At 37.8% G+C, this 27,841-nt stretch overlaps 1 protein-coding gene across 1 annotated transcript in view; it reads left to right on the forward strand.

Annotated features, from left to right (window-relative positions):
- Positions 1-27,841, forward strand: part of INPP4B (inositol polyphosphate-4-phosphatase type II B) — a 797,369-nt gene that overhangs the window by 473,467 nt on the left and 296,061 nt on the right.

Below are 27,841 nucleotides of genomic sequence, written 5' to 3' on the forward strand. Positions count from 1 at the left end.
ATTTCTCTGAATTAGGAATTCCAGGTAGTCCATAAATATTTTTTTCAGATCACATGGCTTTTAATGATAGTCTGCCACAGCACAGGGATGCTGCAGGGGTCAAGGACACTATGGCTTATTCATGGCTATTTATGAAATTATGCTGAACTAATTATTAGACATTGTTAATTATAAAGACCTGCAATTAGCCAGTTATGATTTGAATTTTGCATTACTATGATGATTTCTATTCAGATTGAATCACCTAAAAGATAGAAATTTCTCTTATCTTCACATACCTCGATTATAATTAAGAACTAATATTTGTAACCATTATGAAGGTGTCAGAGTAGTTATTTTATCTATATCCCCCTTTTATATCCTTTGACATATACACATTCTCCCCCAGAGAATCAAGCCTCATGACATAAACTGTTGCAGTCAAGCAGTCACCATGACCAGAATCCTTAGAAGATTCCTGTGGGGGGGAGGGGGCGGGGGGGTAGATATTCTGTGCTGCCTGTCCCTGTGAGATAGACGTGCAACCAGTATACTCAGAGGGAAGTCCTATAACATGCTATGACCCTTTATTAACATTATCTATTCATTTATGGAAAGGACCACGGCCTTGCTCATTTCCCACTGGCAAAAACCTTCGCAATTTTCCTTTACATTAAAAATGCAGTCCCTCTCTTGAATGGAGTCATGAGGAATGACAACATGAAGTTGACTGATGAAGGAAACTGTGGATATCAATTTCAAGGAACTCAGTGATATCATAAAATCCAAGTATTGTTGGGAAGGGCCTGTTCATAGCCAAGTGTCAATAATCAAGAAAAGTCTCTCAGGCCTGGGTGGCTCAAATGGTTAAACATTCAACTCTTGATTCTGCTCAGGTCATGATCTCACAGTTTGTGAGTACAAGCCCCGTGTTAGACTCTGCATTGACAGTATGGAGCCTGCTGGGAATTCTTTCTCTCTGCCTCCCCCCCACTCTCTCTCAAACTAAATTAATAAGAAAAAACAATTTTAATGTCTCCCAGGCCTCCAAATTATACATTCATTCTCTTAACATTTCATTCTCTCCACCAGATCTTCCTTAACAGAGCAGTGACAATGTGATTATTTGGGGTAAATCCCTCCATGTCTCAATAATTCACTCTCACTTCCCTAATCCTAAATGCACTTAATCACTGCTTGTTCTTAATATAAATATTTCACTTATTCTGAATTATGCATTACATTTTCTACCACTCTGTATTTCCTTCTATATGTTTCCTGAAGCACCAAAGGTATGTAGAATAATTTGTCAGTTAAGTGCCTAACATGTAACAATTTTTTTTCTCCAAAAACAAGGAAAGATGGAGATAAACATTTCAGCACTGAATTAAGGAAGATAACATAGCTCTTGTACCAAAGAAGTGTAGAGCTATTTTCCTGTTCTGAGTAGCACCAGGCAGAAGGAAGCTTATGTCTGGCATTTATTTCTTTAATTGATGATTATTGAGGTGGACTGGCCATGTCACGATGTCTTATGCTTTAAGGACTAGAGTATTTTAAAACATTCTTCCAGGGGTGCCTGGGTGGCTCATTTGGTTAAGCATCCAGCTCTAGCTCAGGTCATGATCTCATGGCTCATGAGTTTGACCCCCACGTTGGGAGCCTCACATTGGGTTCTCTGCTGTCAACACAGAGCCTGCTTCAGATCCTCTGTCCCCGTCTCTCTCTGTACCTCTCCTGCTTTTGTGTGTGTGCTTGCTCTAAAGAGTGAATTAACGTTAAAAAAAAAAAACAACACTTTCTTCCAAAACCTCTGAATTTTTCTGTATTCAATGTTGTATCTTATTTAAATGCCAAAACAGGTTTTTGAAATCTCAAATTATTGATTAACAAAGGTGATTTACTATGTTCTAAATTCCATTTTAACAAATAAGCTGGTTATTTTGTTTGCCTTGCCTCCACTTGCCCACAACCATTCTCCACACTTTGTCATGCTCTGGCCTCACCTACCTTAGGACCTGAGCTCTCTTGCTTTCAGCTTTACATGGAGTCCAGCCAATGTGAATCTCTTCTAGAGATCAAGAGAACAGCAAGAGAGAGAAATCTGACCACATATAGCCCCCATTCCCACTCCTACCCTCGTTCAGTTTCTAGAATTGGCTGCTTTCCTCTCTTTCCAGAGTCCTTGTCCAGTCTTCAGCAATACTCCTGGCCCCATCTGTCACCAGGTCTCAGAAAATGAAGTCCCTTCTTTTTCTTTTCCACTAGGGGGACACCAACTGCTGTGGCTACATTCCCTGGTGTTTCATGGGACCTTTTTGCACTTCTTGACCCTCCTACACCTCTGTAAGAGGTTCCTTTTATTAATCCTCTTCAGATAAACGATTTTAAGTGTGCCATCTGTTTCTTAGCGGGCCTTGACTGATGCAGCAAATGCTCCTTGCTTCGTATATATACATGATTTTTTTTTTTTTACCTAACATTATGTTGATGGTGATACCTTTAAGCTTCAGGATGTTAAAATTTATTCCACTCTTTCCTCTTTATTGACTATATTTTATTTATCTTTGCATTTCTGAGTCCACATCAACCCCTCAGCACATTGTATCTCTCTTAGGATGTGTTACAGAAATCCTTGTTCAGTTGAACTGAATTGAATTCACACTTAATTTTCTTGTTTTTATTGCATCAGACACGATGAGTAATAACGCTAAGCTGCACATAGATTATTGAGTGACAATCTGCCTACATAACATTAAAACGGTCATTTATATAATCATGTTGCACATTATTTCTTCTTTTTCATTTAGGTGATTTACTTTAGTTATTCTCATGCAGAAACTTAATTAATGACTCTTTTTAAATTAGAAATAGCTCCCTCTGATAATATTTTATAGAGCCATTGATTCTTTAATATTTATGCAAAAATTATAGTTGTCATTTTATAATATGGAAAGACACTTTTAAAAACTATTGTTGAATTAAGGTAATTATAGGGTAAAATTTTATATAATCAGGATGTAAGGTCAAGTGGAAGTTACCCCGAGTAGGTGAGGAAAATGATTATTTTGATGAGTATTAGTAATTTGGAGAAGAAAATCATTGTAAAAATTTAATATTTTTTTATAAAAACAGTGATGTATGATCTATAATGATGCTTTGTGGTTTTATGCCTCACTGAATCTTGGCTGCTTTTGCAAGGCACATGCATTATAATGAGCTGCTGTGTGAAAATGACTAATGTTGTGAATACACATTGCATTTAATTGATGTAGCCACATGTCTGAAATAAATGTTCCTTGTAGTGTCAAGTGTAAACCTCTCTAGATTCTTCAATGTGCACTGCCCACATCTGAGTGTAAAAGTAGGAATCTGAAAACTGCAGGTTGCACTAAAATGGAGGGCTGCAAATGCTCACTTCTTTGTACGTCTTCAGCCTATTACTTATGGGTTGTTTGTATTCTAGTAAATCATCTCTGTAGAGAAGCATAAATAACATTCTTCTTTCGCTGTTAAAACCTGCCCTTCCTTCTCCATGGTCTCAGTTGATTTTTGCATCTGCATGTGTCTAGTTTATTGAGAAGACTCAGCTCAGTGGGGAGCAAACATGAAATGATTTTATTTTTCACCAGTTTTTGCTCCCCTATTGTGTTATGTCAAATTCCTCTTCCCAGCTGGGTAGTGGATCCCTTAACGGCATCCTAGGCAGATACCATAACTCTCAAGTCATTTCCCATTACTCAAATTCCGTCCAGTTGAAATTTCCAATTGCATTTCTTATACAAAACTTTCCCTTCCAACATCGTGAGCCAGACTCAGGGCTCCTGGATCTATCGGGAAGGCCTGGCTTGCTTTGCCACTCTTACCAGTTCCTTACTTGGGAGCCCAGGGCAGGATTGGTTGACTTGCCTTTGGGCACTTTTGTCCCCCCACTTTTCCTCATGTACTGAGGAGGGGAGAAAGAAAAAAGGAAAAAGAATAGTTTGTCTCTTACCTGACTGGAGCTGTTGTAACTTTCTCTTTGTTGATTACAACTACTTCCTGGGCTATGGCTCTCTGGTGGGCAGCAGGCATGCATTTGCTGGAGGGCTCTGTTGAGAGGTCTCCCTTCTGCACAATCTCTAGAACCTGATCACGTTCATGTACACCATAGCCTCCTGCTATCTGAGGTCCCTCACTTGGCTAGCAGTCCTTTTCTGTGAGGTGCTGGGAAGGTGGTTCCCATCGAGCTCTCTTCAAAGATGCGCACTTAACTATGGGAACCAAATACTGGAAGTACAAGCTGCAGTACTAAAATCACCTGTCTCGGTCTTTGGTCTTTTGTCAATCTATTTTTCCTTTGCTTAACTAGATACAGGGAAAATCAGGGATACCCTGCACTAAGGGAAACCAACGAGGTGCTAGAATCTTAGTCTCTGTTAGGGATTCTCTCAGATCCCATTTATTTAGCTTGTTTATAAGCGAGGGGGAGATTTTACTTCCCATGAGGCCAAGAACCTATTGCTCTTCATTACCCCTTTCCTCTCTCCTTTCCCTATGGTTTTTAATAGGTAAGGGAAGTCAGGAAGCTGGAGTGATGTTTGCGGGTAGTAGAGCTACTTCACCTGGCTTAGAAAGCTCTTAAGATGACAAGCCTTTACTGTTTGCAGTTCTTTGTAGAATATGGGGTACTCAGATTCTTTATGTTGTTAGCATTAAGCATTAATTGGTAATTTGGAGAAATAGGAAAAATCCCATTTAAGATTATGTTACCTGTTCTCTCATACTCCTGTGGGCAGAGGCACCAGAGAGAGATGTTAGCAAGAGTAAAGTGAAATAACCACTATATCTCTTTTCTGGAATCTCTCCAACCTCACACCCTGTCCCCTACTACCTCCATGCAGGGGGTAGTTAATCCCAGAGCTCTGTTAACCAGATCAGTAGGAAGAGTGTTGGGTGGAAAACAGCCACTCAGATTCTGGTCTGATTGCTGCAGAGCTCAGCAGCTCTCGGTGACTTCCCCCTCCCCTGCCTCAGATAATCCATCTTGGGAAATGCAGATGAACCTGCCTGCCCCTACTTATCTTTCAGAGTTGTTGGAAGACAAATGAGATAATATCTGAAAACCCTTTGGAAGAAATGTGATATATAAATCTAGGGCGGTGTTATATATGAGACACCACCTTAATCATTCTTCCACCCACTACGAGACGTCTTCGTGCTGTTCTAAATGTAATAATAGAAAGATCCCTGGACTCACCGAGTTTTGAAATCATAGTTCCGCTTGGCTTTGAGCACTATCTGACTCTATATCTTTAGGCAACTTATGTCATTTCTTTATGTTTACTTTCATATCTGAAAAATGTACAGCAGAATGATAGTACTTACCCCTCAGAGTTACTGTGAGGGTCAAGTACACAAGAAGCGAGAACAGTCTGTGAGACGTATAATAGACTGAAATCTATCTGAGTGTCTATGAATTTATATGCATACAAAATAATAAAGCCCCATATAATTATTTATAATATATCCCTATACTTTTCTGTATGCACACGTCCTTGTCACACATATTCCCTCCATTTAGGTTAACTACATGGTACCATTGGAAGAGCGGCCCTTGAAATTTCTAAGATTGATATACACAAGTGAAATAGACGATTGACTGTAATTCATTTTTATAGTGATTGGATTTTGCCACAGTTGCCTGTGTGTGTACATGTACCTGCACATGTAATACCAGACTGTCTTACAGGTCCCTAAATTTGATTCTAAATCTGTACTTTTTCATTTCTCTCCTTTTACCTTTATGTTAAGTATTTAATCATCTGTGTTCTCCCCCTTAAGGCTGATTTTTTTTCTTTTCTGTTTATTGATTCCCAATAGGGGCATGCATAATTCTTACTTGTGTTAACTACTCCAATGCCCCTTCCTACCTCTACTGAAGATTTGAATTTGTGCCAGACACCATATCCGGTTTCCTCTCTCTTTTTTCTTCTGTATCTATGGTTTATTTTCTTAAATCAGCCTTATTAAAGCACAGTCACCCTTATTCCTTAGACCAAACTGGGTCCTCACCAGGTGCTGCCTCAAGGTAAAGTGTTATAGGAAGCAAACAAATAGAATGATTTTTCTTTTCTTTTCTTTTTGTTTCTTTTCTTTTCCTTTCCTTTCCTTTCCTTTCCTTTCCTTTCCTTTCCTTTCCTTTCTTTTTTCTTTTCTTTTCTTTTCTATGAGCTACTAAAGTTTCTTACATACAACCTGCAATTCTGGAAATGCCTTTTTAGCTTTCTCACTCTGGTCTGCCTTTCTCCTACTCACTCACCTTCATCTTCTACCTCCATTAAAATAATAATCCTCAACTTCATGGTCAACTTAGGCATGCTCCCAGGAGACCTTCCTACACTCCAGTCATTAGGGATCTCTCCTTCCTCTGAACTCCTGTAGTATCTATTGCATGTTTATATCACCTGCTGCCTTTAGGGTTATTTGTCTATATGTTATTCTTTTGTACTAACCTGGTACTTTTTGAAGTCATGTTGTATTTACTGTTATATTTCCCCCATCACTGAGCATGATACCTTAAACAAAATAAATATAAGACCAAAGTCTGTTGACATAATGATTTAAAATATAGTTTATAATGTTGATAAATACCTACAAAATTCATTATTTTATTCATTCTCATGCCCACTATTTATCTACTGCTGTGGTAGATGACAATATATACCAATAAATAGGGCATAAATGTTCATTACTCTCACAGAACCTGCAGAGGAGTCAGATAGACACAAACAAACCAACAGATTAAAAACTGTAATCAATGCTAAGAAGAAATTGGATTTTGAGATATTAACAGGATGAGATTTAATTTTATAAAGGGTAATTGGGGAAAGTGTCTTTGAGGAAGTGATACTCAGTTGGAAACTTGAAGTCCCTCAGCATATACATCCACTTACATATCATCAACTGAAATCTGCTGGCCAGCTCTAAATGACAAGGAAAGCTGGGAAAATTGCCACGCCTAACAAAACTGGGGTTCTGGTAGTAAGGAAGAAGTGGCAAATTAACAGCAGACGGGCAAATCACAGTGTCTGTTCTACCAAAACTAACCATGCCTTTGCTAGAGATTAGTCTGGCCATACAGTAGGATAGGAGTCTTGATGATATTTTAATTTAATTTTATCTGAGTTAGGAAACCACCAAATGGCTTTAAGTAGAGAGACACATAATTCTATATGTATTTTTAAATGATCACTCTAGCTACTATGTGTAATATGGACTAAAGGAGGTTAGGAATAAACAAGTAGAGCAAATGGTGATGGCTGGACCAGCAGAGCAGCAGTGGAATGGAGACAAGTGGTTGTATTTTAGATATCCTTAAGAGACAAAATCAATTACAGACTTAGGAAACAATAGGATAAAGTGGTTAGGTAAAGAGAGGATATCAAGGATGACACTCAAAGGATGTACACAAAAAGTGACACGTATACACTAACGAAATGAAATAACAACCACATAGATGTGTATGTATAAATATATACCCTTGGTGTAAACTCAGCTTCTACAGGAAAGGTACTAATATAGATTTTTAATCACTTTAGTAGGTTTTTCAAACTATTTGCATGGCTGTTGGATTTGGAGTCTGTGTTTTCCACCTGACATTTTACAAATGAAATCACTTTTTTTGTGAACTGACATAATTAAAAAGTATTACATTGCATTGTAGTTACCATAATCATCATCTTTAACTGTTATCTAAAATTATGTTTTCCTTTCTTGTAGTATGTAGATCTCTGACCTAGATCCTGTGGGATTTGTAGAATTAACATAGATATTATCCCATCACTAAAATGACCTAAATTCTTCACAGCCAGATTATAGTATTAATTATTTTCAGTGTATCAGTAACTACAGTTGGCATTGTAATAGGAAATAGTCTTTGAGAATAAAAATGTCTGAGATGTATTTTTAGGGTGCGTTTCTGTGAATTTCTCAGGTTTCAAATATGTTTGCTCCTATAGTAATGATTTTTAAATACCTTGACTGTTGACACCTTTCTATCCAGCACAAAAATACGGATGGCTTTAGATGACCAGCTGCTTCTCAGGAAGACAAAGTAGTAAATATTGTTAATAATCATAAGTGAGAAAATTTTATAACTTCACCTGTTTTATATCTGCTAGATTGGCTGCTTATTCATCCTTCTAGATAGCAGCCTTTGAAATTATTAGCTTAGTTACCAGTATGTGTGAAATATGCTTATATTAACACTAGATCCAGAATTCGTATACATGTTACAAGAATCCTGATCTCAGTATCTGTCTTGGGGGGTCATTTTATGATTACAATTACCTCAAATAACATTTCCTTTACTATTTCTTGACAAGCTCCTCTTATAATATGAAATGTAACTCAAAAGAAAACATATTCTGACATTCTAGTATATTTTTTAAAGACTTGAAATTCTTTCTACAATAAATACTAAGTAATGATAGTTATCACAAGTCCCATTTTTTTAAATGGCCACACAATCCAAACTTAGAGAAAATGGCATTAAAAGTTAAGCATGACCAAATAAACTTGGACATGAAAATGAATTTCTTGCCCAAGAGGGTTATTTTAGCTTCTACAAGTGATTACAGTAGGTTATGGGATACCAAGATCCAGAGATCCTTGAAAAAAATTGAATCAGTATAGCACAAAGCTTAAACTAAAGTAGATACAGTCAAGGTATTATTTTTGAGTTAAGAACTCTTCAATGTTATTTACATGGTGGTGACAAAAAAGGAGAGAAAGGTACTTAATATATTTTGGAAAACATACATAGCGATTTGTTATCTGATAAAAGGTTTCATAATTTTGGTATTTTTGCTACTTTCTTTTTCCATTGCTACAATCAGTAAGAATAAAGGAACTTGTATGGGTGAAAATGGGAAGAATTCCAGGTAATAAACATGAGAGAATACCCAAGTGAAGGGAGAACTGGAAAATGCAAACTGGTAATAGTCATCATAGTAAAACTTACCTCTGTAAGCACTTAAATTGTAGGCATTTTAATTATTTATAGATTTAATCTTCATGACAATAACATGAGGGTAGGTAGGTACTGTCATTTTTGTGACATATTTTTACAAATGAAGGAGACAAGGCATGGTTCCCTTGAGTGTGTGGCCCAGGGTTACGCATCTTAGTTGCTAGTGGAGACCAAAGACAATTAAAGAGACAGGTTCCAGAGCCTGTTCTTTATCAGTCCTCTTTGCCACCTTTTCAACAAAGTAGAAAAGAATACCATGGTTGGAATCTCAAAGGTTATTTCCCAGCACAATGGGCAATATGGTAGATGCACGTGGAGTGTGATGTAACAACGCCAGCAACAGCTACTATATGAAGCCCCTCAGAAGGCTAATGACACTCAACTGGGATCCTTTTCTGAGGGATCTCAACTGATTTTTCCAATTCTATACAGGCTGATCACTGATGTCAATAGGTCAAAACAGCCACTTAGACAAGGATGTTATTTGGAAAGGCAAGATTACTTGCTTGGCTCTAACGTAGCTTTCTCACCACTGTTCAGTTGAGACACAGCAATTCTGTTTCTAGGTATATACCTGAGGCATCTTTAAGCATGCAGCTTCCCAGACTCACAACTCAAGAGTTTGGGGCCTTGAGAAATGCATTGGCAACAGGTGTTCCATGTCACAATCAGGAGAGTTTGGGAGATGCTGCTCAGTATGGTTCTCAACCTTGGCTGAATGTTGGAGTCATCTGGGAGATTTAAAAAAGTGCTGATGTCTTGATCTGACTGCTTAGTGTTCTAACTTAATTGGCCTCTAGTATAGCTTGGACATAAGCAGATTTTTTATTTATTTATTTATTTATTTTTAAATTTTTTTTTTTTCAATGTTTATTTATTTTTGGGACAGAGAGAGACAGAGCATGAACGGGGGAGGGGCAGAGAGAGAGGGAGACACAGAATCGGAAACAGGCTCCAGGCTCCAAGCCATCAGCCCGGAGCCTGACGCGGGGCTCGAACTCACGGACCGCGAGATCGTGACCTGGCTGAAGTCGGACGCTTAACCGACTGCGCCACCCAGGCGCCCCATAAGCAGATTTTTTAAAGCTCCCCAGTAGATTCTAATGTGCAGCCAAATTTGAGAATCTTTGCTCTAGAGCAAAGCTGCTCAGCCAGTATTACCTACACATTCTTGTGCTAGAAATTGGGAAAGGTTTTCAATCCATTGAGATTTGACTCTTATCAGCCCTTAGAATAGCCAGGTGTGTTTGGTGAGGCAGAAGTGACTGGTGCACTTTGACTATGAGCAACCTCTTCTCTTTATTGCACCCTATAAATATGATCATTTTGTAGGTTTGTCATGATCTAAAACAGAATGGCTGGCATAGCCCTAGATCTGGATTTTGAACTCTCTAGATAATTATAATGTTCAAGCAGGGTTGCCACACAGTCTCCTAAAATTTCTTTGCAGCATTTTTGTTTTGTATTAGTATAAAATTACAAGAGATATAAATGAATATCTCATAAAATGAATAAATAAATTGTATATCCATAGTATTAGGGCAGTTAAAAATGAATGAACTCTTTACATACATTGTAAAAACCAAGACATCTAAAATAAAAACTTACAGATGCACACATATTTACTAAAGATGTAAAACAAGCATGGGAACAATAAAAACTAAGTTGAGGATAGTTACTATTTTTGGAATTGGAGGAAGAGAAATGGGATTGAGAAAGGAATCACAAAAAAAGTAATGTGTTTATCTGTATCTTTCTTTAAAAAGTAGGACTAAATCGAATATGGCAAAATGTTAGCAGATTAATGGTAGGTTTCTGGATATTTGCTACATTATGTTTTTTTATCCTCTCTAGTTGTCTATGTGTTTGAAATTAATTACAAGTTAGTTAAGAGGTCAGAAAAGAAAAAATTACAATAGACTAAAGCACAAAATGATAAGATGCTAATGCCGGAAAGGACAGCAAAAATGCCCATATTATGTTCATGAATATGAGGGCTTTCCTACAGAAAGGTGAGGTGCCTGTAGATGACATTTGAGTAGAAAGCCATGAGTCATGAGCACTGCCTGGCCCCCCCCCCCCCTTGTGCATTGCTCATGAGAGAGGTGATGATTGCCTCGGCTTCTTCACCTCCAGCTCCTCATCAGGGCTACAGAGCCTGGTCTCTGCTTTCCCCTTGAACCAGGATCCACAGCATTTCCACCTGCTCCCACTTGCCTGCTCAGTCTGCCCTCTCAATCTGGCTCCCTGTGTCTCCTTTCTCAGCCACAACCATAGAATGAGAGTTTTCAATCATATACTCAGCAAAACCCTAGATTCTTGCGCCTCCTCTACTTGATTCATTCTGGTTTTCAGCCTGGATAATTTCCATTGTTTAGGTACTTTCATCTTCCTAGAGTACTGACTATGGCTGGAGAAATTTGCGAAACCATGCTGACTGGATTCTCCCACGAAGTCGTACGTGTCATCTCAGCTGCTCCAATGCTGCAGTTTGCTTTCCTTTCCATGCTTTGTCACCGCTGTCATGTACTGATCATAGTGAAGTCCCCAGACTCATCAGGTGATCTATCAAAGCATAACATCATTCTCTAGGAACTAAGGTCTAGATAACTGAAAATAGTGAAGCTGACTATGTTTTCCTCACATTGTCTCCTCCTCATTTCAAACATTAGTGTAAGATTTATATTCTTTCCTTACTTGACCCCTGTCTTGGAGATCATATGTCGTCTTACACATGTAAATTGTCTATTGTTGTTCTTGATCTTTTTTCCTCATGGTTGTTGCCTTTAGAATCCTCATCTAGTTTATTCTGGTAGGTGCCTAACCTCTCCTCCTAACCATTCATTTCCTCTGTAATCAACCGTATTCATTGCTATCAGAAAGATTTTCTTAAAAATACCACTCTAGTTATTTTATTTTCAGCTCCCCTTTACCTTCTAAAGTAAGGTAAATTCTTTTATAATCTGTCTGTAAGCTACATTTATGCTCTTTTTTCTCATGAATTTTTTCTTTTTAGACCTTACATCCTTATGAAACCAATCACTCATTTGTGTTTGTTTGTTTAATTAACTCACTGCTCTCCCCTCTCCCTTTTTTTAAAATTTTTGTTAATGTTTATTTATTTTTGAGAGAGAGACAGAGACAGAGAGGGAGACACAGAACTCGAAACAGGCTCCAGGCTCTGAGCTGTCAGCACAGAGCCCAACTTGGGGCTGGAACTCAGGAAAGGTGAGATCATGACCTGAGCCGAAGTCAGAGGCTCAACCAGCTGAGCCACCCAGGCACCCCTCTCCCCTTTCCCTTCTATCTAGACTTCCTTCCTCCCCATCTGTCCTGGCAAAAATCTTACCCTATATGTAAAGATTTAGTGCAAATATAACCACCTTTGTACATTTTTTAGATCCCTTAATGTAATATCTTCTTCCCTCGAACTTGGGCTGTAATTTGTCCCTTTTCTCCAGCACTGTATCATCTCATACATGTTCAACTAATTGTGTGAATAGTCCTATTTTTTTTTTTTTTGCCCTTACAACCTTAAACATTCTGGAGAATAAAACTGCATAGTTCTCATATTTGTAGTCCTACAGTACCTGTGAAAATAGATACATTTAAAAGAGTATGCATCTTATTGTATCATACCGTCCGTTTCTCTTGAGGTTAAGAAAGGATCAGTAGTAGTAGGATTGATCAAGACTGTCTTTATATAAAAAGGGGTTCTGTCAATGAAATTAATTGACAAAGGTTTAAGGGTAAAACCTTTGATTTTCCTAGCCCCATGTTCTGGTATGCTGAATGGTATCATAAAGTTTGCACGATTAGACACTGCCTGCCTTGGATGTCTTAGTTTTGCCAGAAACTTTAGATTCTCTTTTGTGTTGTAATATAAAGATTCTCTGGGCAGAACTGTAATTGCTTTCCTCAGCTGAGAATGTCATTACTTTTCACAATAGATAATAATATGTGTTTAATAAATAAACTTACCAAATCTGGTTTATTTTCGGTGAAACCTGCCTGCGTACACTTCTGCCCCTATTGTTATGATTATGTGTTTATTGAGTGCCAGTTATGATGTAGACATTGGACAGAAGCATAATATTGACATGGTTTCTGTTTGTTAGAATTCAAACTAATGAATGATCTGAAAGCATCAATCAATGACCTCTGTCCCTAAGGATATATTCTATTGAAAACAAAGGAAATCAAATTTGCATCTAATTTAACCTCTTCTGTCTTGGGTTGGTAGATTATATAGGACACAGAATCTTTGCAGCTCCACCTATAAAGAGGTGGAGTCTATTTTCCCACCCTTGGAATCTGCCCCATCCTTGTGACTTACTTTGACCAGAATCCAACAGGAGTGACTTAATGGGCTTTCTGAACCTCTATTTCTAGAGGCCTCACAACTTCTACTTTTGTCCTCTTGGAATGCTTCGAGCATTATGTAAAAAGCCCAGATGAAAGATCACATGGAGAGAGAGTCCTAGATGTTACAGCTGTTGCAGACATCCTAGCTGTGGCCCCAGGCACATGAGTGAGGGTATTTTAGAGCATATAGCCCTTGCCAAGCATCCAGCTGACTGGGCTTCATGAGTGTGCCCAGATAAGATGAACAAAACTGTACAGTCCACTCACAGAATCATGAGAAATAATACATAATTAATGTTATAAGGAACTAAATATCAAGATTTTTTTTAAGCCGAAATGGGTAACTGATATACCAGGCTTATGTAGGTGGGTTTATTTAGCTTGATGCTTTAATTTTTTTTAATGTTTATTTATTTTTGAGAGAGAGAGAGAGAGACAGAGCATAAGCAGGGAAGGGTCAGAGAGAGAGGGAGACACAGAATCTGAAGTAGGCTCCGGGCTCTGAGCTGTCAGCACAGAGCCCAACGCGGGGCTTGAACTCACAGACCGCGAGATCATGACCTGAGCCAAAGTCAGATGCTTACTTAGCTGAGCCACCCAGGTGCCCCTAGCTTGATGCTTTAAACTCTGGAGGGTGCCCATGCAGAATTTCCCATTCATCTAATAGCATCTAAGGTCAACCCAAAATAAAGATCATTGTGGTGAAGATTGGACCTCTCTGAGTTACAGTTTCCTAATTAGTGATATGAGGGCATTGGATTTAATGCATTTAAGATTGTTCTTTGCTTTGTATTTCATAATGCCAGTTAATTTTGATAGTTGGATTTTCTGGAAGAATTGAAATTCATGATTCTAATTTTCTTCTTTTTCCTTTCCCTGAATTGTTCTGGCAAGTTTATTACTTGAGTGTCCAGGATAGATAAAAGTTACAAAATGGAAATGAGTGAGAGTTCTAAGTATATGGGATAACAAGAATCCTCCTCCTCTGCTTTTCCTGTGAAAAGCTTATATCTCCTACATATAGATGGGCTGTGCTTATCCAAACCTGTTCTGAGTTGCCCTGTGCTTATGGATGAAAAGCTGCTGGTAGAGTCAGGAAGATGATTTGTGCAAAGTATCTGTGCATTCCACTGCATTTTTAGGTGTAAGAGTCAGCATGCATATTTGCTGAGCCCCTGTCCCAAGGCTCTAAGAGGACCTGTCACACATTACCCAATATGCTGGATTAAAGGCAGACTATGACTTTGCTGTTGAGATGTTTCTGTTTAGGTTGTTTTGGGCTGTTGTTTTCCAGGTCTCTGCAGCTGACTAGTCACATGCACTTGACTTTAGTTCTCATGTGTTTACTGGATATTTTGGGTTTTGCTGCACGACCTTGAGTGATATTAGGTCAGTGAAATCACCCAGTGGGGAAATGACTTAGATGGCCAAGAGTTATTGGAAAAAAATTCACTTAGCATTGGAAGTAATTTGATAAAGATAAAATACATAAAATGTTGGTACCAGAAGGTACTTTAGAAACCATTTAGTGAGGAAAGTGGAACTCGTAGAGCAAGAGGATATGCCCAAATTCACAAAACTAGTTAATGGTATTCTGTGCAGTTTAAAAATAAACACCCTATACTCTCCCTGCATACTATTAGAAATCGGGAAAAGGTCTACAGTGCTATGATATGATGGCCAGGGGAGCAGTAGTGCTGACTATTTCTTTGCATGATATTTCCCCTCAAGAAATTGGAAATGGATAGCTGAGCAAAGGCAATAATTGGATAATCCCGGGTACACCTGAATATGCATGTGTATGTATGTATATGTGTGTATGTATATGTATAGGTACATATATAGATACATACAGAGGTGGGTGTGGAGGTGCAGGGTGGAGTTTGCCAGGGCAGTGATTCAGCCTGCTTGCCATAGAAAAGGAGTAGAGAGCATGAAGAGAGAAATAATCACTTATGCTGACTTAGAAACCCTCTGAAAGCTCCAGTCGTACAAAACATGGTCCCGTCAATGTCCTGGAATCCGACTAGCCAGATCATTTCCTCTTAGGGGAATGGAGATTTCTCCTCTTTTCCTGATTTAGCCTTTGGAAAAATTAAGGTAAAGAGCCTAGAGTTCCCCCTAGAGGCTAATATTTATACACACAACTTAAAAAAAAATGAAAACAACAAAACTGCAGTATATGGGTCTTAGTGTTTTTAAGGTCTTGATAATCCCTTGATGAAAATATTGGCATGATATCTATTCATTACCTTTAGAGATTTTAACAGGATGTAGGTACCATATTCACAATTGTATCTCATCAGTTAAAGATGGAAGACATAGATACTTTGATGTTTCTTTTTTGATGAACATTAAAAAAATACATTTAGTTTGTAACTGTTGAATGTGTGCTCAGTGCTAGCACATTTGGGTTCTGTGGTCTAAGGTATCTGATAATCTCTGAAGTCAAGTAAATGGGGGTTTGGTTATCTACAGAGCAATGAACTGGGAGCTATATTACCAAGCTACTCTGTTCATAATCGAATAGGCTGCTTGTCATCAGCTAAAGCTTCCATGGATAATTTGGCACATCACCGTTGTAGGATGTTGCCTCTCATGCAGTGGGTGGTGTCCATCAACTCGCACAGGCAACTCAGATGTGGTCATTTAACATCAGTTTCTCAATGGCCAATCCTGACAATGTTGGGACTACAAAAGGGGGGGTTGCTCTTTCATAGGTATGTAATTAATTGTCAGCAATTAAGAGAGCTGGAAGGGTTTCTTTTGTTAGTTTTCTCATTTCTTACTTTGTTCCCTGGTAGTGATATGCTATAAGCCACTAAAAGAGAAGTGAAGTTTGATCATATTAAATTAGCAGAAGAATTTGTTAAATTCCTGGTGAGACATAAGAACATATGGCTTGGGAATATTTTCTAGTGTAGAAAGTAATATCTATATTTATCTCTATGTTTTGCTTTTATTTTTGTGTATTTTGAGAGAGAGAAAGAGGGAGGGAGTGGGGGAGGGGCAGAGAGAGAGAGAGAGAGAGAGAGAGAGAGAGAGAGAATTCCAAACAGGCTCTGCACTGTCATTGTAGAGACTGGCACAGAGCTCAATCTCACAAACTCAGGAACTATGAGATCATGACCTGAGCCAAAATCAAGAGTCAGATGCTTAACTGACTGAGCCACCCCCGTGCCCCTCTATATCTTTCATAGTGAGAATTTCATCTCATAGAATATTTTAATATATTTATATAGCATAGGTAGTACAGATGCAATTGTACTTTTAATCTTTTTTTCTTTGCTTTTCAGTCCTGGGGATCTAGAAAGAAATGAGGGAAGAACAAAAGTTGATGTATTTGCTTTTGTAGTTTCTGTTTTTACATTTTTGCTGCTGTCTTAATGCTGCCAATTTTGGAAGAAGGCCACTTGGGAAGTATTTGTGGTGCTTTCTTCAACTTGATTAGGCTTTGCTGCCAGGGCCTATCGTAAAGGAATTCCTATAATTTACAGGAACACAAAGCAGCTTTTAGAAGCACATTCACTGAACAGGCAGGAGGAAAAAACATACTACTTGGCCAACAAGAGTAAGGAAGCCCGTGTCTGGAAAATCTTGCCGAACGCCCCATCAGGAAATATTCATTACTTTCATTTTAAACAGCAGCTTCCAGGATCTGTTTTTATATTTATAGAATATTTGGCAGCAAGCAAATGCAATACTGAGAGCTACGTTTTATTTAGTATTTTGCTTTTGCTTTTGCAATTCCACTGTTAAAGCTACATAGAAAATAATGAGCTCACAAGTATGGTTTTGACATTCTTCAATGGGCTCAAATTGAATGGATCATGCTTGTTTGTTATACTATAAGAACGAAAATACATCTTAGCCCAAACTCTGAAAAATTTTTAGAATGGGTTGAAATTAAAGAACTTTTCTGTAAAAATTAACCTGGGACTTTGTATAAAAATCTGACTTTATATAGCCATATTCATCTGGGTCACCTTATATACTTTCTACCTATGTTGTTCCGTTGTATATGCAGCGTATCTATGAGAAGTACTGGGATTCGGTTGATACATGGAAGCATTTTTGATGGAAAGAATGCCAAGATTGGGGTTCGAAGATGGGAGTTCAAGTTCCAGGCTTTTCTTTCCCAGGGTTAAGATGTTATTTTGTGAAGTAAGGACAATAATGCCAGCTCTCCTTGCCCATGTAGGGTCATTGAATCAATCAGGACCCAATCCAGAGACAGAGACCACACCCATTATTTGACCATAGAGAGTGAAACATATTGAGCACTGGATATAAGTGATCAAGTAGGCATAATGTTTCTATGGGATAAGACTATCACAAAGGTAGAAACTACAGGAGGTGGCAGCCATTTCAAGAGCTGGAAGAACAAAGGAATGAGTTTGAAGTTACTAAAATATAGAACCTTGGAGTCAAGGAGCAGGAGAGCTAAAATGAGTGGACCAAACGTCCCACTCTGTAGAGGGAACACCAGCAGGCTCGCGCTCCCATCTCTGAGAGGGCTCAGTAGGGCTGCAGATGTTGCACTCATTGCACACTGGTTTCGGCGTATGCTGCAGAAAGGAACAGTTGCTCCCTGTGTAAAGAAGTATAAGTCGAGTGATGTTCTGGAACTGCAAGAAGAATGGCCCACAGGAAGGACAGCGTTCCTTCTCCTGCAGCTTTCTCAGTCTCCGACTAGCACTTCCTGGTAGAAGAGCCTAGCGTAGAGCCAGCTGGAAAAACAAGACTATGGTTTTGAGAGGCTCAGTCCCAGCATCACGAGGTAGAGTGTAGACAGTGGATTTGGAGGTGAGAGGTAATCAATGGCACAGTTGTATATAAAATTGCATTGAAAATTGAGATACAGATATAGAATATAATTTTGCAATGTAAAGGAAGACTTTTAGTATCGTTAACATTTTGCCCTTCTGAATCGTGGAAAACAGTTGTGGCTTAGGTATCCTTAACTGACTTCTGTGTTATCAAACGTCTTACCAATAGCAGGGCACTTCATATTGATTCCATGCAAGGGCACTCTTAGGATCGAGGCTCAATGGCTTCTGAATGATACGCTTATTCTGCTCTAATAAAGTAAGAATTAGAGCACTAATGGAGAATGAGGTGAGTCTAGGGTAAGGGGCAACTGGGTGAGAATTTGAATTACATTAATACTGGTGATGTTTAAGAGAAACTGGTGTAGGCTTTTTTGTTCATTTTGCCAAAGAAAATACTTGAAAGAATGTTCAAGAAGAGCAATATTGCATGTTATGTGTTATGTGCTCTGATTGATCTTTAAAGTATCTTAGAGTAATGGTAATTAAAACATGGACACTAATTATTGAACATAAAGTGTGACAGTGATGCCACGTTTACTATTTTGCTTAGATAAATCAAGGGCATATCGTATGTTCTTGATGACATAGCATATCCCTGAATGCTCATAGTAGGGCTGATAGAATAGGCTGTTCTTAACAGTGGAAAGCAATATTCAACCCCAGTTCTTTAGCCTCACATTTCATGGTAATTTTTTTCTGTGGCTTAATTGCATTTAAGAGCATAAGAAGTAGCTTTGATTGTGGTGGTAACAGTCTGGTTCCTACAGCATGGTTATTTTTAGTGCATTGAGTATCTTAAAAAGACCACTTGTTTCTGTTTTACATTTAAGAGAATAAACAGATACTCTGGTCAGACACTGATGATGATTGCTTTTTTTTTTTAACAATTTCTCTGACAATCCTGATTTCAGGAAGATCTAGAATTGTTTGAGCATAAAACTCTTTGTCTATTTTTAAGTGATCTGAAAAATAAAGAAGAAATGTGTGATCCCTTGATTACTTGGCAGTGGTGGGGGAGGGTCTAAAGATATGATTTTGAGGTGCCTAAGTGGCTCAGTTGGTTTGGCATCTGACCCTTGATCTCAGCTCGGGTCATGATCTGGAGGTTTGTGGGTTCAAGCCCTGTGTCTGGCTCTACACTGTCAGCGTGGAGCCTGCTTGGGATTATCTCTCTCCCTTTCTCTCTCTCCCTCTCTCTCACTGCTCCTCCCCTGCTTGCATGCACTCTCCCTCTCCCCCCCCAAAATAAATAAACTTAAAAAAAGATGCGATTTTTACAAAGGAAAATTTTTGGTATTACGTTCAATGTGTCCTTTATTGCTCACAAAATCTCCCACTTCAAAGAGTACTTTGTCAATGCACAATAAATCTTTAAAAAACATTTTATTTTTGTAAATTATTGATGTTGAAAAAGTCTATTTTATATTTTCAATTAAATATAATATTCTTATGTCTCCTTAAGAAAATGGAAAAGCTGATCCATGAGATTCTCCTAGTGTCCAAATCTCTTTCTGTTTTTAAGTTACTTGGTAAGGGGGTAGGTAGTTTGACTTTTATTCTCTTAGAGGAACTATTAGTTCTAAGCTACTATATGAAAGCAGATTTTTCTTCCCAAGAATCCAACTTACAAAAAGAGTATAACAAACAATACGAAAAAATGGCATCCCTTTAATGTGATCTTTCTCTCCCCACCCCCATTTGGAAAATGATTCACAAATCTTGCTTTTATCTCTTGTTTATGAGTTGTTCTTATTCTCTGAGGGGAAATAATAAGAGGTATGTCAAGGATGAGGTATCTTCTAAGACGTCAAAATTATGTCTAAATAAAGACAGACTGCTGATCATTGACCCGAGTTAATGTACTTTAACTCACATTGTGAATAAAGGTCTATCATCATAATAATCTTGGCTACTACACAGAATATGTAACAATAGCTAATAAAGAGCCAAATGTGGTAGACATTTGGAAGAGGAACAGAAAAATCTTTCTTTCCAAATGAGTGTAAAAACATGGGGAAAATAACATCTGCTCTGCGTACCTCATTGGTGCTGGCAAGGCTGAGCTGTAAATACCAGGTTCTCAGAGCATCAGCCTCCAGCTCCCTGCATTGAGCTGGCTGTGAGGTGCATGACATCACTTTTGTCTGTGGCAGAACAGCCCCTGGGAGTAGGCATTCACTGAAGTTGACATAGGAATTCTCATAACAGATAAAGCTTTACTCTGCTAACCTGCTGTGGCTTATAGGGAATGACCCTTATTTCAAAGTGTTCACTAGGGGTATTTTAGACAACCGCTGCCCTGGGTTGAGCCAGTTCTGGTTTGCCACCCTGGAGCCATATTACTTTAGATGCGTGTGTCGCTAAGCTCATACTGAGAGAGAGATTCTTTCATTTCCTTATATCCCATATTTGCCCTTGTTAGTTGTAAGATGGGAAAAAAAGAGAGAGAGAATAGAGAAAAGGTCTTCTACATGCTGATGATTTCCAATGACTCCTTAATCATCTATATTGAGAAAGGATCCGAAGGCGCATCAGGTAGCTTCTACTGGAGCTCCAGAATTAACCTGATTTGGGTCCACAATTGACTGGTTAATGATACTTCCTCTAAGGCAAAATATTCCCAAAATGAAATATATTCCTTAAACAAGACCAAGCACTGAAGTGACTGGATGATGGGTGCCTTAACTTCATTAAAATGGCAAAAGTGAACTCATTTCTCATCCTCTGCCAAGAGAATTAATGATGGAGAAATTGATCAGGGGCTGATGGAAATAAAGGCTTCTCCTCGTGACCCCTTTGTAGTGGCAGGGCTGGGTTAGGACTCTTTGCAATGCCCCCTCCTCAGATTTAATGCCCTTGCCTCACCCCACCCTATGTCATAAGTAAAGGCTTCAAGACAGAAGAAGAGGATGCATCAGATGAAGCTCATAGTTTATCTTTGTTATTGGTGTGCACTTTGCCTAAATGTGCAGATGTGTATGCAGTCACATAATGGAGCTGTGGTTTTGTTTCATAATTATATAGCAAAATTTATGGATTATTGTGTTTAGATATTCTCTCATGTTTTTGATAATTATAGTTCCCTGTCTTCTCCTTTCCTTCCCTCAGATGATCAGGAAATTGTTGTGATTTAAGATGGGGATATTTAACCTCCAAATAGGAGTACTGTAACCCTGTTGCTACTCGTTAAAGGAGATTGTCCCCTATTGCTGAACTACCTTTGTTATTATACATGGACCTAAATCTAGAAGAAAATGTTCATCTAGTGGATTCTCTCCCTGTCTCATAAATGCTTTTGTATTTCATTTTCAGTCTTTTATATTATGCTATCAGAGAGGTCTCAGGAGAAAAGTTCACATGGAAATCATTTGTTCAGTTATTTTAATTAATCAATTATTTTATATCTTGTTTTTATTTTATTAAAAAAATTTAATGTTTATTCATTTTTTTTTTTTTTGAGAGAGAGAGAGAGAGAGCATGCGTGCAAGTTGCGGAGGGGCAGAGAGAGAGGGAGACCCAGAATCTGAAGCAGGCTCCAGGCTCTGAGCTATCAGCAGAGCCGGATGCAGGGCTCAAATCCATGAACCGTGAGATAATGACCTGAGTCTAAGTCAGATGCTTAACCGACTGAGCCACCCAGGCACCTCTAAATCATGTTTTTATTGAATTTTAATATTTTTCACTTTGATTTGTCCAGTTTGGAAGTTAAGTGAAAATAATAGCATTGTTGCTCATTCAACTAACAGCGAATACATTAATTTCATTGTGAATTTTTTGACCCTGAGGCACGTGCTCAAACAAGTATTGACTTGGCTACTCCGACCTTCACTTTGCGTGTTAGCCGTGAAGCAATACTTCCAGTGTTTCACAGTGATAAAGGGCTGTACTTTCCACTCAGAGCACTGGCCAAGTAATAGTCAGGTAATTGGAAAGTTTGTAGTACTTTAATCTGAAAAAGTAATGCATACTCACCCTGACTCTTTAAGACTCTCCTTATGGAGGCACCTCCGTGGCTCAGTTAAGCATCTGACTCTTGGTCTTGGCTCACGTCATGATCTTTAGATCATGCCCCACATTGGCCTCTGTGCTGGCAAAGCACTCTCTGCCCCTCCTCTCTCTCTTTCTCTCTCTCGCAAAATAAATAAATAAGCATTAAAAAAGAACAAACCAAGACTCTCCCTATGTTATCCCTATTAAACAGTTAGGTGAAGAATTTTAGTCCCATTGGCTGGCACATAGTAGATAATCAATAGATATTTGTCAAATACCTATTAACATTGAAATTAAAGTGACATCAATCTTTTATTTAAGTACTCATTTGGCTGATTTGAAAAATATGTTATTTACCATATGGACTTACAATAGAATAGCATTAAATTAATTAAATCAAGTGAAATAAAATATCAAATGTGGTTGCATATCTAAGCATTTCAAGACCACACGTTAGTCAGCAAAGTGGTGGCTTCAATGTTCCTGTAAGGGCTTGGCACAAAATAAAGTGTAAAATTAAAGCAACTGTAGAACTTAGGGAAACATGTATCTTTAAACCTATTACATCCGGATCAGTCATGAAACTAGATCTGGTCAGTGATTGGGTAGCCAGGTCACTGGCTAGGCCTTACCTTCTGTGTCCTTTCAAGTGGGGAGGATTCTATTTGTGGTACTTGCTCTGCTTCTTAGCAAGTTGTTGTGCAGCACTTGTATGCTACTGCTACTCAACATTGCACCTTTATTTTTATTTTTTTTAAGCTTATTTCTTTATATTGAGAGAGAGAGAGAATGAGAGAGCATCAGTGTGGTAGGGGCAGAGAGAAAGGGAGAGAGAATTCCCAGCAGGCTACATGCTGACATAGCACAGAGCCCAACACAGGGCTTGAACTCATGAACTGTGAGATCATGACCTGAGCCGAAATCAAGAGTCAGATGCTTAAACGACTGAGCCGCCCAGGCGCCCCTCAACATTTCACCTTTAAATAAAAGTATTGGAAGATTCCAATTTAAGCCAAACGTTTCAATTATTTACATAGTGTAGGTTTGAGTTATTTAAGATTTGTCTTTATTTGGTCTTTCTTGCTGAGTCGGTAGAGCCATAATTCTGTTTAGAAAAAAAATATTTTGTTAAACAGCCCCATGACCTCTATTATAATTTTTTTTTAAGTATTCTTCATTCTTCTTGTGTTCTTGGCTTTAATTTACACTTTTTGATTATTTGCTCATGCAAACAGTACCTTTTAACTTCTTTGTCTTGTTTATCTAGTTTGGTTTATAAAAGAGACTTTTATCCTTTTCCACATCATCCATGTGTCTGTTTTTTCTAGTCTCGTCTCAGCTTCCATTATTTCATGTTATTTAATATTTGAGGACATTTGCCTTTTTGATACCTTCTGTAGGCCTTCTCATTTCCAAAGTCTTCTTAAATTATTGAGTGATAGAGAGCAAGAGTCAAAAAGAAGAAAAGTGATATGGAATAAAGCTAATGACAAGTTTATCTTACAGTCCTAATGCTTAGATTTAATTAGGAAGCCCACAGGGTAAATCTATATTCTTCTCCTCTTGGAATAGAATGAGAGTATGTTATTTATGTTTTATTTCATAAATTCCTAGGTTGCAGAGACAACGTCTATTTAAATTAAGTGCCCAGCTCAGCACTATATAAAATGATGATGATGATGTCTGATAAATTAGAGCTATTTCTACTGTTGTTTGTTTCTTTCTACAATTCCATTTCATTGTTTTTGTGACTATATATGCATGACTTAATGAGTTATAACTGTGTGTTTGCATAAGCAAACTGAGGTGGATGGCTGAGGTGAGAAACAGTTTGCTCAAGCTGCCACAACCACAAAGGAGAAAAAGGAAGATCAAGAAACCATTTAGCCAAAAATTCACTTACTAGGCTAAGTATACACTGAAGAAGAAGCATTAGCAATTGTAGGGAAAATGGACAATTGTAAACCCCAATCTGTGTAAGCATAAACCCTCTATTTTCTTTGTTTATTCTGGTTCTTGTGATCATTGTTAAATTAACTCAGATGTGATTCATGGTGAATGTTTTCTTATGAAGACAACTGGAATTTATGGGAAATGAACTATTTAAATTTGACTTGAATTAAATGGATTCTCTACCTCTCCTCAGATTCTACGCTTTCTAATTAACGGGGCTGCGATTCATGTTTCGATGTTCCACCAAGTAGTTGCTTGTATGCCTGTGTACCATTTCCAGTCATGTGCACTGAGTGATGTAGCCACATCCCGTTAGCCACAGCTAGCATTTGAGAGCCTCCTGTCACACTTTTATGAATGTAGAGCATGCACTGTTCTCTGAACCTTTTTCTTGTCACTATTTTTCAAATGCTTAATTTTTCAACATTATTTCGCCTCACTATGGCTTTTTTTAAATCAGAAAAGAATTTTCTGATAGTCACTATAGATTCTTCTCATCAAGAAATGTCTTCTTTTTCTATAAATCCGTTACCTTTAGAGTGTTTTGTAATAGAGTCTAATTAGTTATAAGTACATCTGCTACTATGCAATGTCACTTCTTTTACTAAAGAATAATATTATGACTTTGTAATGCACAGATGCCTCCATAAAGATTTTTTTATTGTGCATATTTCCCCAAATATAAATGAGTTAGGTGCACTTCAGTATTATTAAGTTGTGAATTTAAGACTGCATGGAAATAAGTGGAAACAAGCAAAGTTAGCTTAGAATAATTTAAGGAGAGCTTATAAAACAATCTACAAATCAAATGAGGTGATAGATACCAAGAGAACAATGTTTTATTTTAAAGTACTCCAGCTAGAGAAAATATTGTTGTGTGGTAACTGAAATAACACAGAATGACAAAAGAAATGTGGAAATTAAAGATTATTTCATATCTTTATGGTTTAAAGAAAAAATATCAACATCTTAAGTGATGTGTTTATCACATTGCCAAACAAAGTTATGTTCTTGTTTCTTGGATGACTGATGAGTGTATTGCTGGAAAAGGAGTTGATTTTCTTGCTTTGTCTGGTATCTTTTTCCATTCATGTAAATTTATTTGTAGATGCTATATAATTGTGAACTCTATGATTATGCTGAACAGACATGATGGAAATAGGAAAACTTGCCACATTTACATTTCCCATTATGATGCGATTTTTGAGTTGCTAAACTCAAACCAAACTGTAGATTGGGTAAAGGGCCCCTAAAACACTTTATATAGATTATAGAACACGAGTAAAGGAAATGGTTCCTCTTACTACAGACAAACAAAGTGTCAAGGAGATTAAGTGGTTTGACCTAATTTACAATTAGTTAGTGGCTGAGCTATCACTAATAGCTAATTGTTGGACTTCATCAGCATACAAGTTGATGAGGTAAATGCCTCAGAATATAGGGTTAATAAAAGGAAGCATAAAAGACATTTGGGGTGCTTTGGGGCTGTTAGTCATTCTTCCCAATTAGCTAGGATCTCTGATTATGAAATTCATATTTAAAATACAGGCAAAACTCTAATTCCTCATTTTAGTGAAAGGCAAGTTTCCATTAGTTTGATTTATTATAACATTTCAAGTATTTTTCAAGCCTTCACAGGCATAGGGATTTATGTGAGCTCAGAAGCAAAGATATTCTTATAATCCATTAAATAAATGTTTATCACTTCATCTCTAGAGTACCAAAATCTTTGTCATTACAGACTATGAAATATACCCCTTGGAATGGGCTACGTAGTCTACTTAGTTCTTGAGATCCTGGTTAATTTGCCAGTTAGGATATCAATTTCAGTGGTTCCTGTGTGAGTGGTTATACTGGAAAGCATCCTGTTTGCTCTATAGGAATGAACTGAGACTATAAAATTCTTTCCCATAGCCTTCTACACTGCCGATATTCAAATGTCTTCTAATTCACTGTTTAAAGTGACAGGATAGAAATGAAATCCTTCATCTTTTCACTGATGATTTCTCTTCTAATGAAATTGAGGGATGGATGAAATATTACACTTTTAGGTTAATGGTATTGATTTGTACTTGACACACTTAAAGTACTAGTCGTTCTTTGCTTTGCCTTTCTCCAACTAATAACAGGGTTTCTTTCCAAATTTCTTTATGATAGCACTCACTTATAAAAATGGTTTATAGAACCTTTGGAATGAGGCCACTAACTATTCTAGCTTTAAATGCATCCACATAAGTAATAATCCATTCAGTGTTGGTACTAGCTTTTTATTGGTAATTAAAATGATCTGAAATCAAAATGAGAGTAATAAATAAAGCTCAGTTTCAAGATCAAGGCAGTAAGGAAGATAGTTCAGACTGCCATTAAAGAACATGAATGCTTTTTCAGCAGATTTCTCTATACAAAATGTATGCAGTCTGTTTTGAAATTGTTATATATTATGAAAATGTTCATATTCTTACATACATTTCCCAGTAATTTTAATTTAACCCTTTGTGCAAATATGCAGCAGTTCTTATATTCTGGCAGAAGAAGCAATTGTGTTTTTGGCGTGGCTCAAGCTTTTATAAGATTTCCTACTTTGAGATAGATTCTTTAATCCTCACCATACATAGCTACTAGGAAAAACTGAGCATGTAAGAGCTGAAAGAGTGTGGGGGGAGAAAAGTGGGGAGGGCTTGAAAAGATGAAGGGAGGGGCTCAAGACCAATTTCTTCCATTTCTCCATTTTGTTTACTGCTGTTCCAAAAATCAGATGTAATAAAAATGAATTTGTCAAGTTCTTGGTCAATCAGTACTTTCTCTGATTGCATCTTCACTATGAACATCGGTAGAACTCACCTCTTCCTAAGGCTTTATCTTGTGTTCACTCTTCTGAGATTTAGCTTTCTTGTATGCTAGCAGTGATAATATCACTGCTTATTTTTGAGAGCTATCCATGAGTAAGATCCTGGATGTACCTGTTTAAAAAAGTATTGCATTTAATGCTCATGACTATTCTGGGAGGTTCTACTATTTCCGTTTTACATGTAAGGAATCTGAGGATTAGGTAAGTGTATAACAAATCATCACGGACTTAGCATCTTAAAATAATACATATTTGTTTCACAGTCTTTCTCTGGATCAGGACTTGGGCTTCACCGAGTCCTCTGCCCAGGGTCTACAGTCAATGTGTTAGCCAGGGTATGATCTCATCTGGAGGCTCAACCAGAGAAGCATCTGTGTCCTCACTTATTCTGGTCCTTGGCAGAACTCAGTTACTTGTGGCAGTACAACTGTGACCCTTAGATTTTTGCCATATGAGCTTGTCCAACATGGGCATTGACTTCATTGAGTCTACAAGGAGGATCTCTGGCGCCAGTCTGCTAAAAAAAGGGTATTATGTAATGTAATATAATCACAAGGTGATATCTGATCATCTTTGCCATGTAATATAACAATCATAAGACTAACATTCTGTCACCTGTGTCGTATTCTAGATTAGAAGCAAGGCACAGGTCTTGTCCACACTCAAGGCAAGGAGCATACAGGACAGGAACACCAGGAGACAGGGATCATGAAGCCACCCTGAGGTTTGCCAATCGCATTAAGTATAAATTAACCAAGGTCACACAGCTGCTGGGATTCATAGCTAGATGTTACTAACTTAAATACCCATGTATTAACTACTATATTTTCCTATCTACATAAAATACAAATAACATGAAAT

Source organism: Lynx canadensis, chromosome B1 (assembly GCF_007474595.2).
Source record: "Lynx canadensis isolate LIC74 chromosome B1, mLynCan4.pri.v2, whole genome shotgun sequence".
In the NCBI taxonomy this organism is placed as follows: Eukaryota; Metazoa; Chordata; class Mammalia; order Carnivora; family Felidae; genus Lynx; species Lynx canadensis.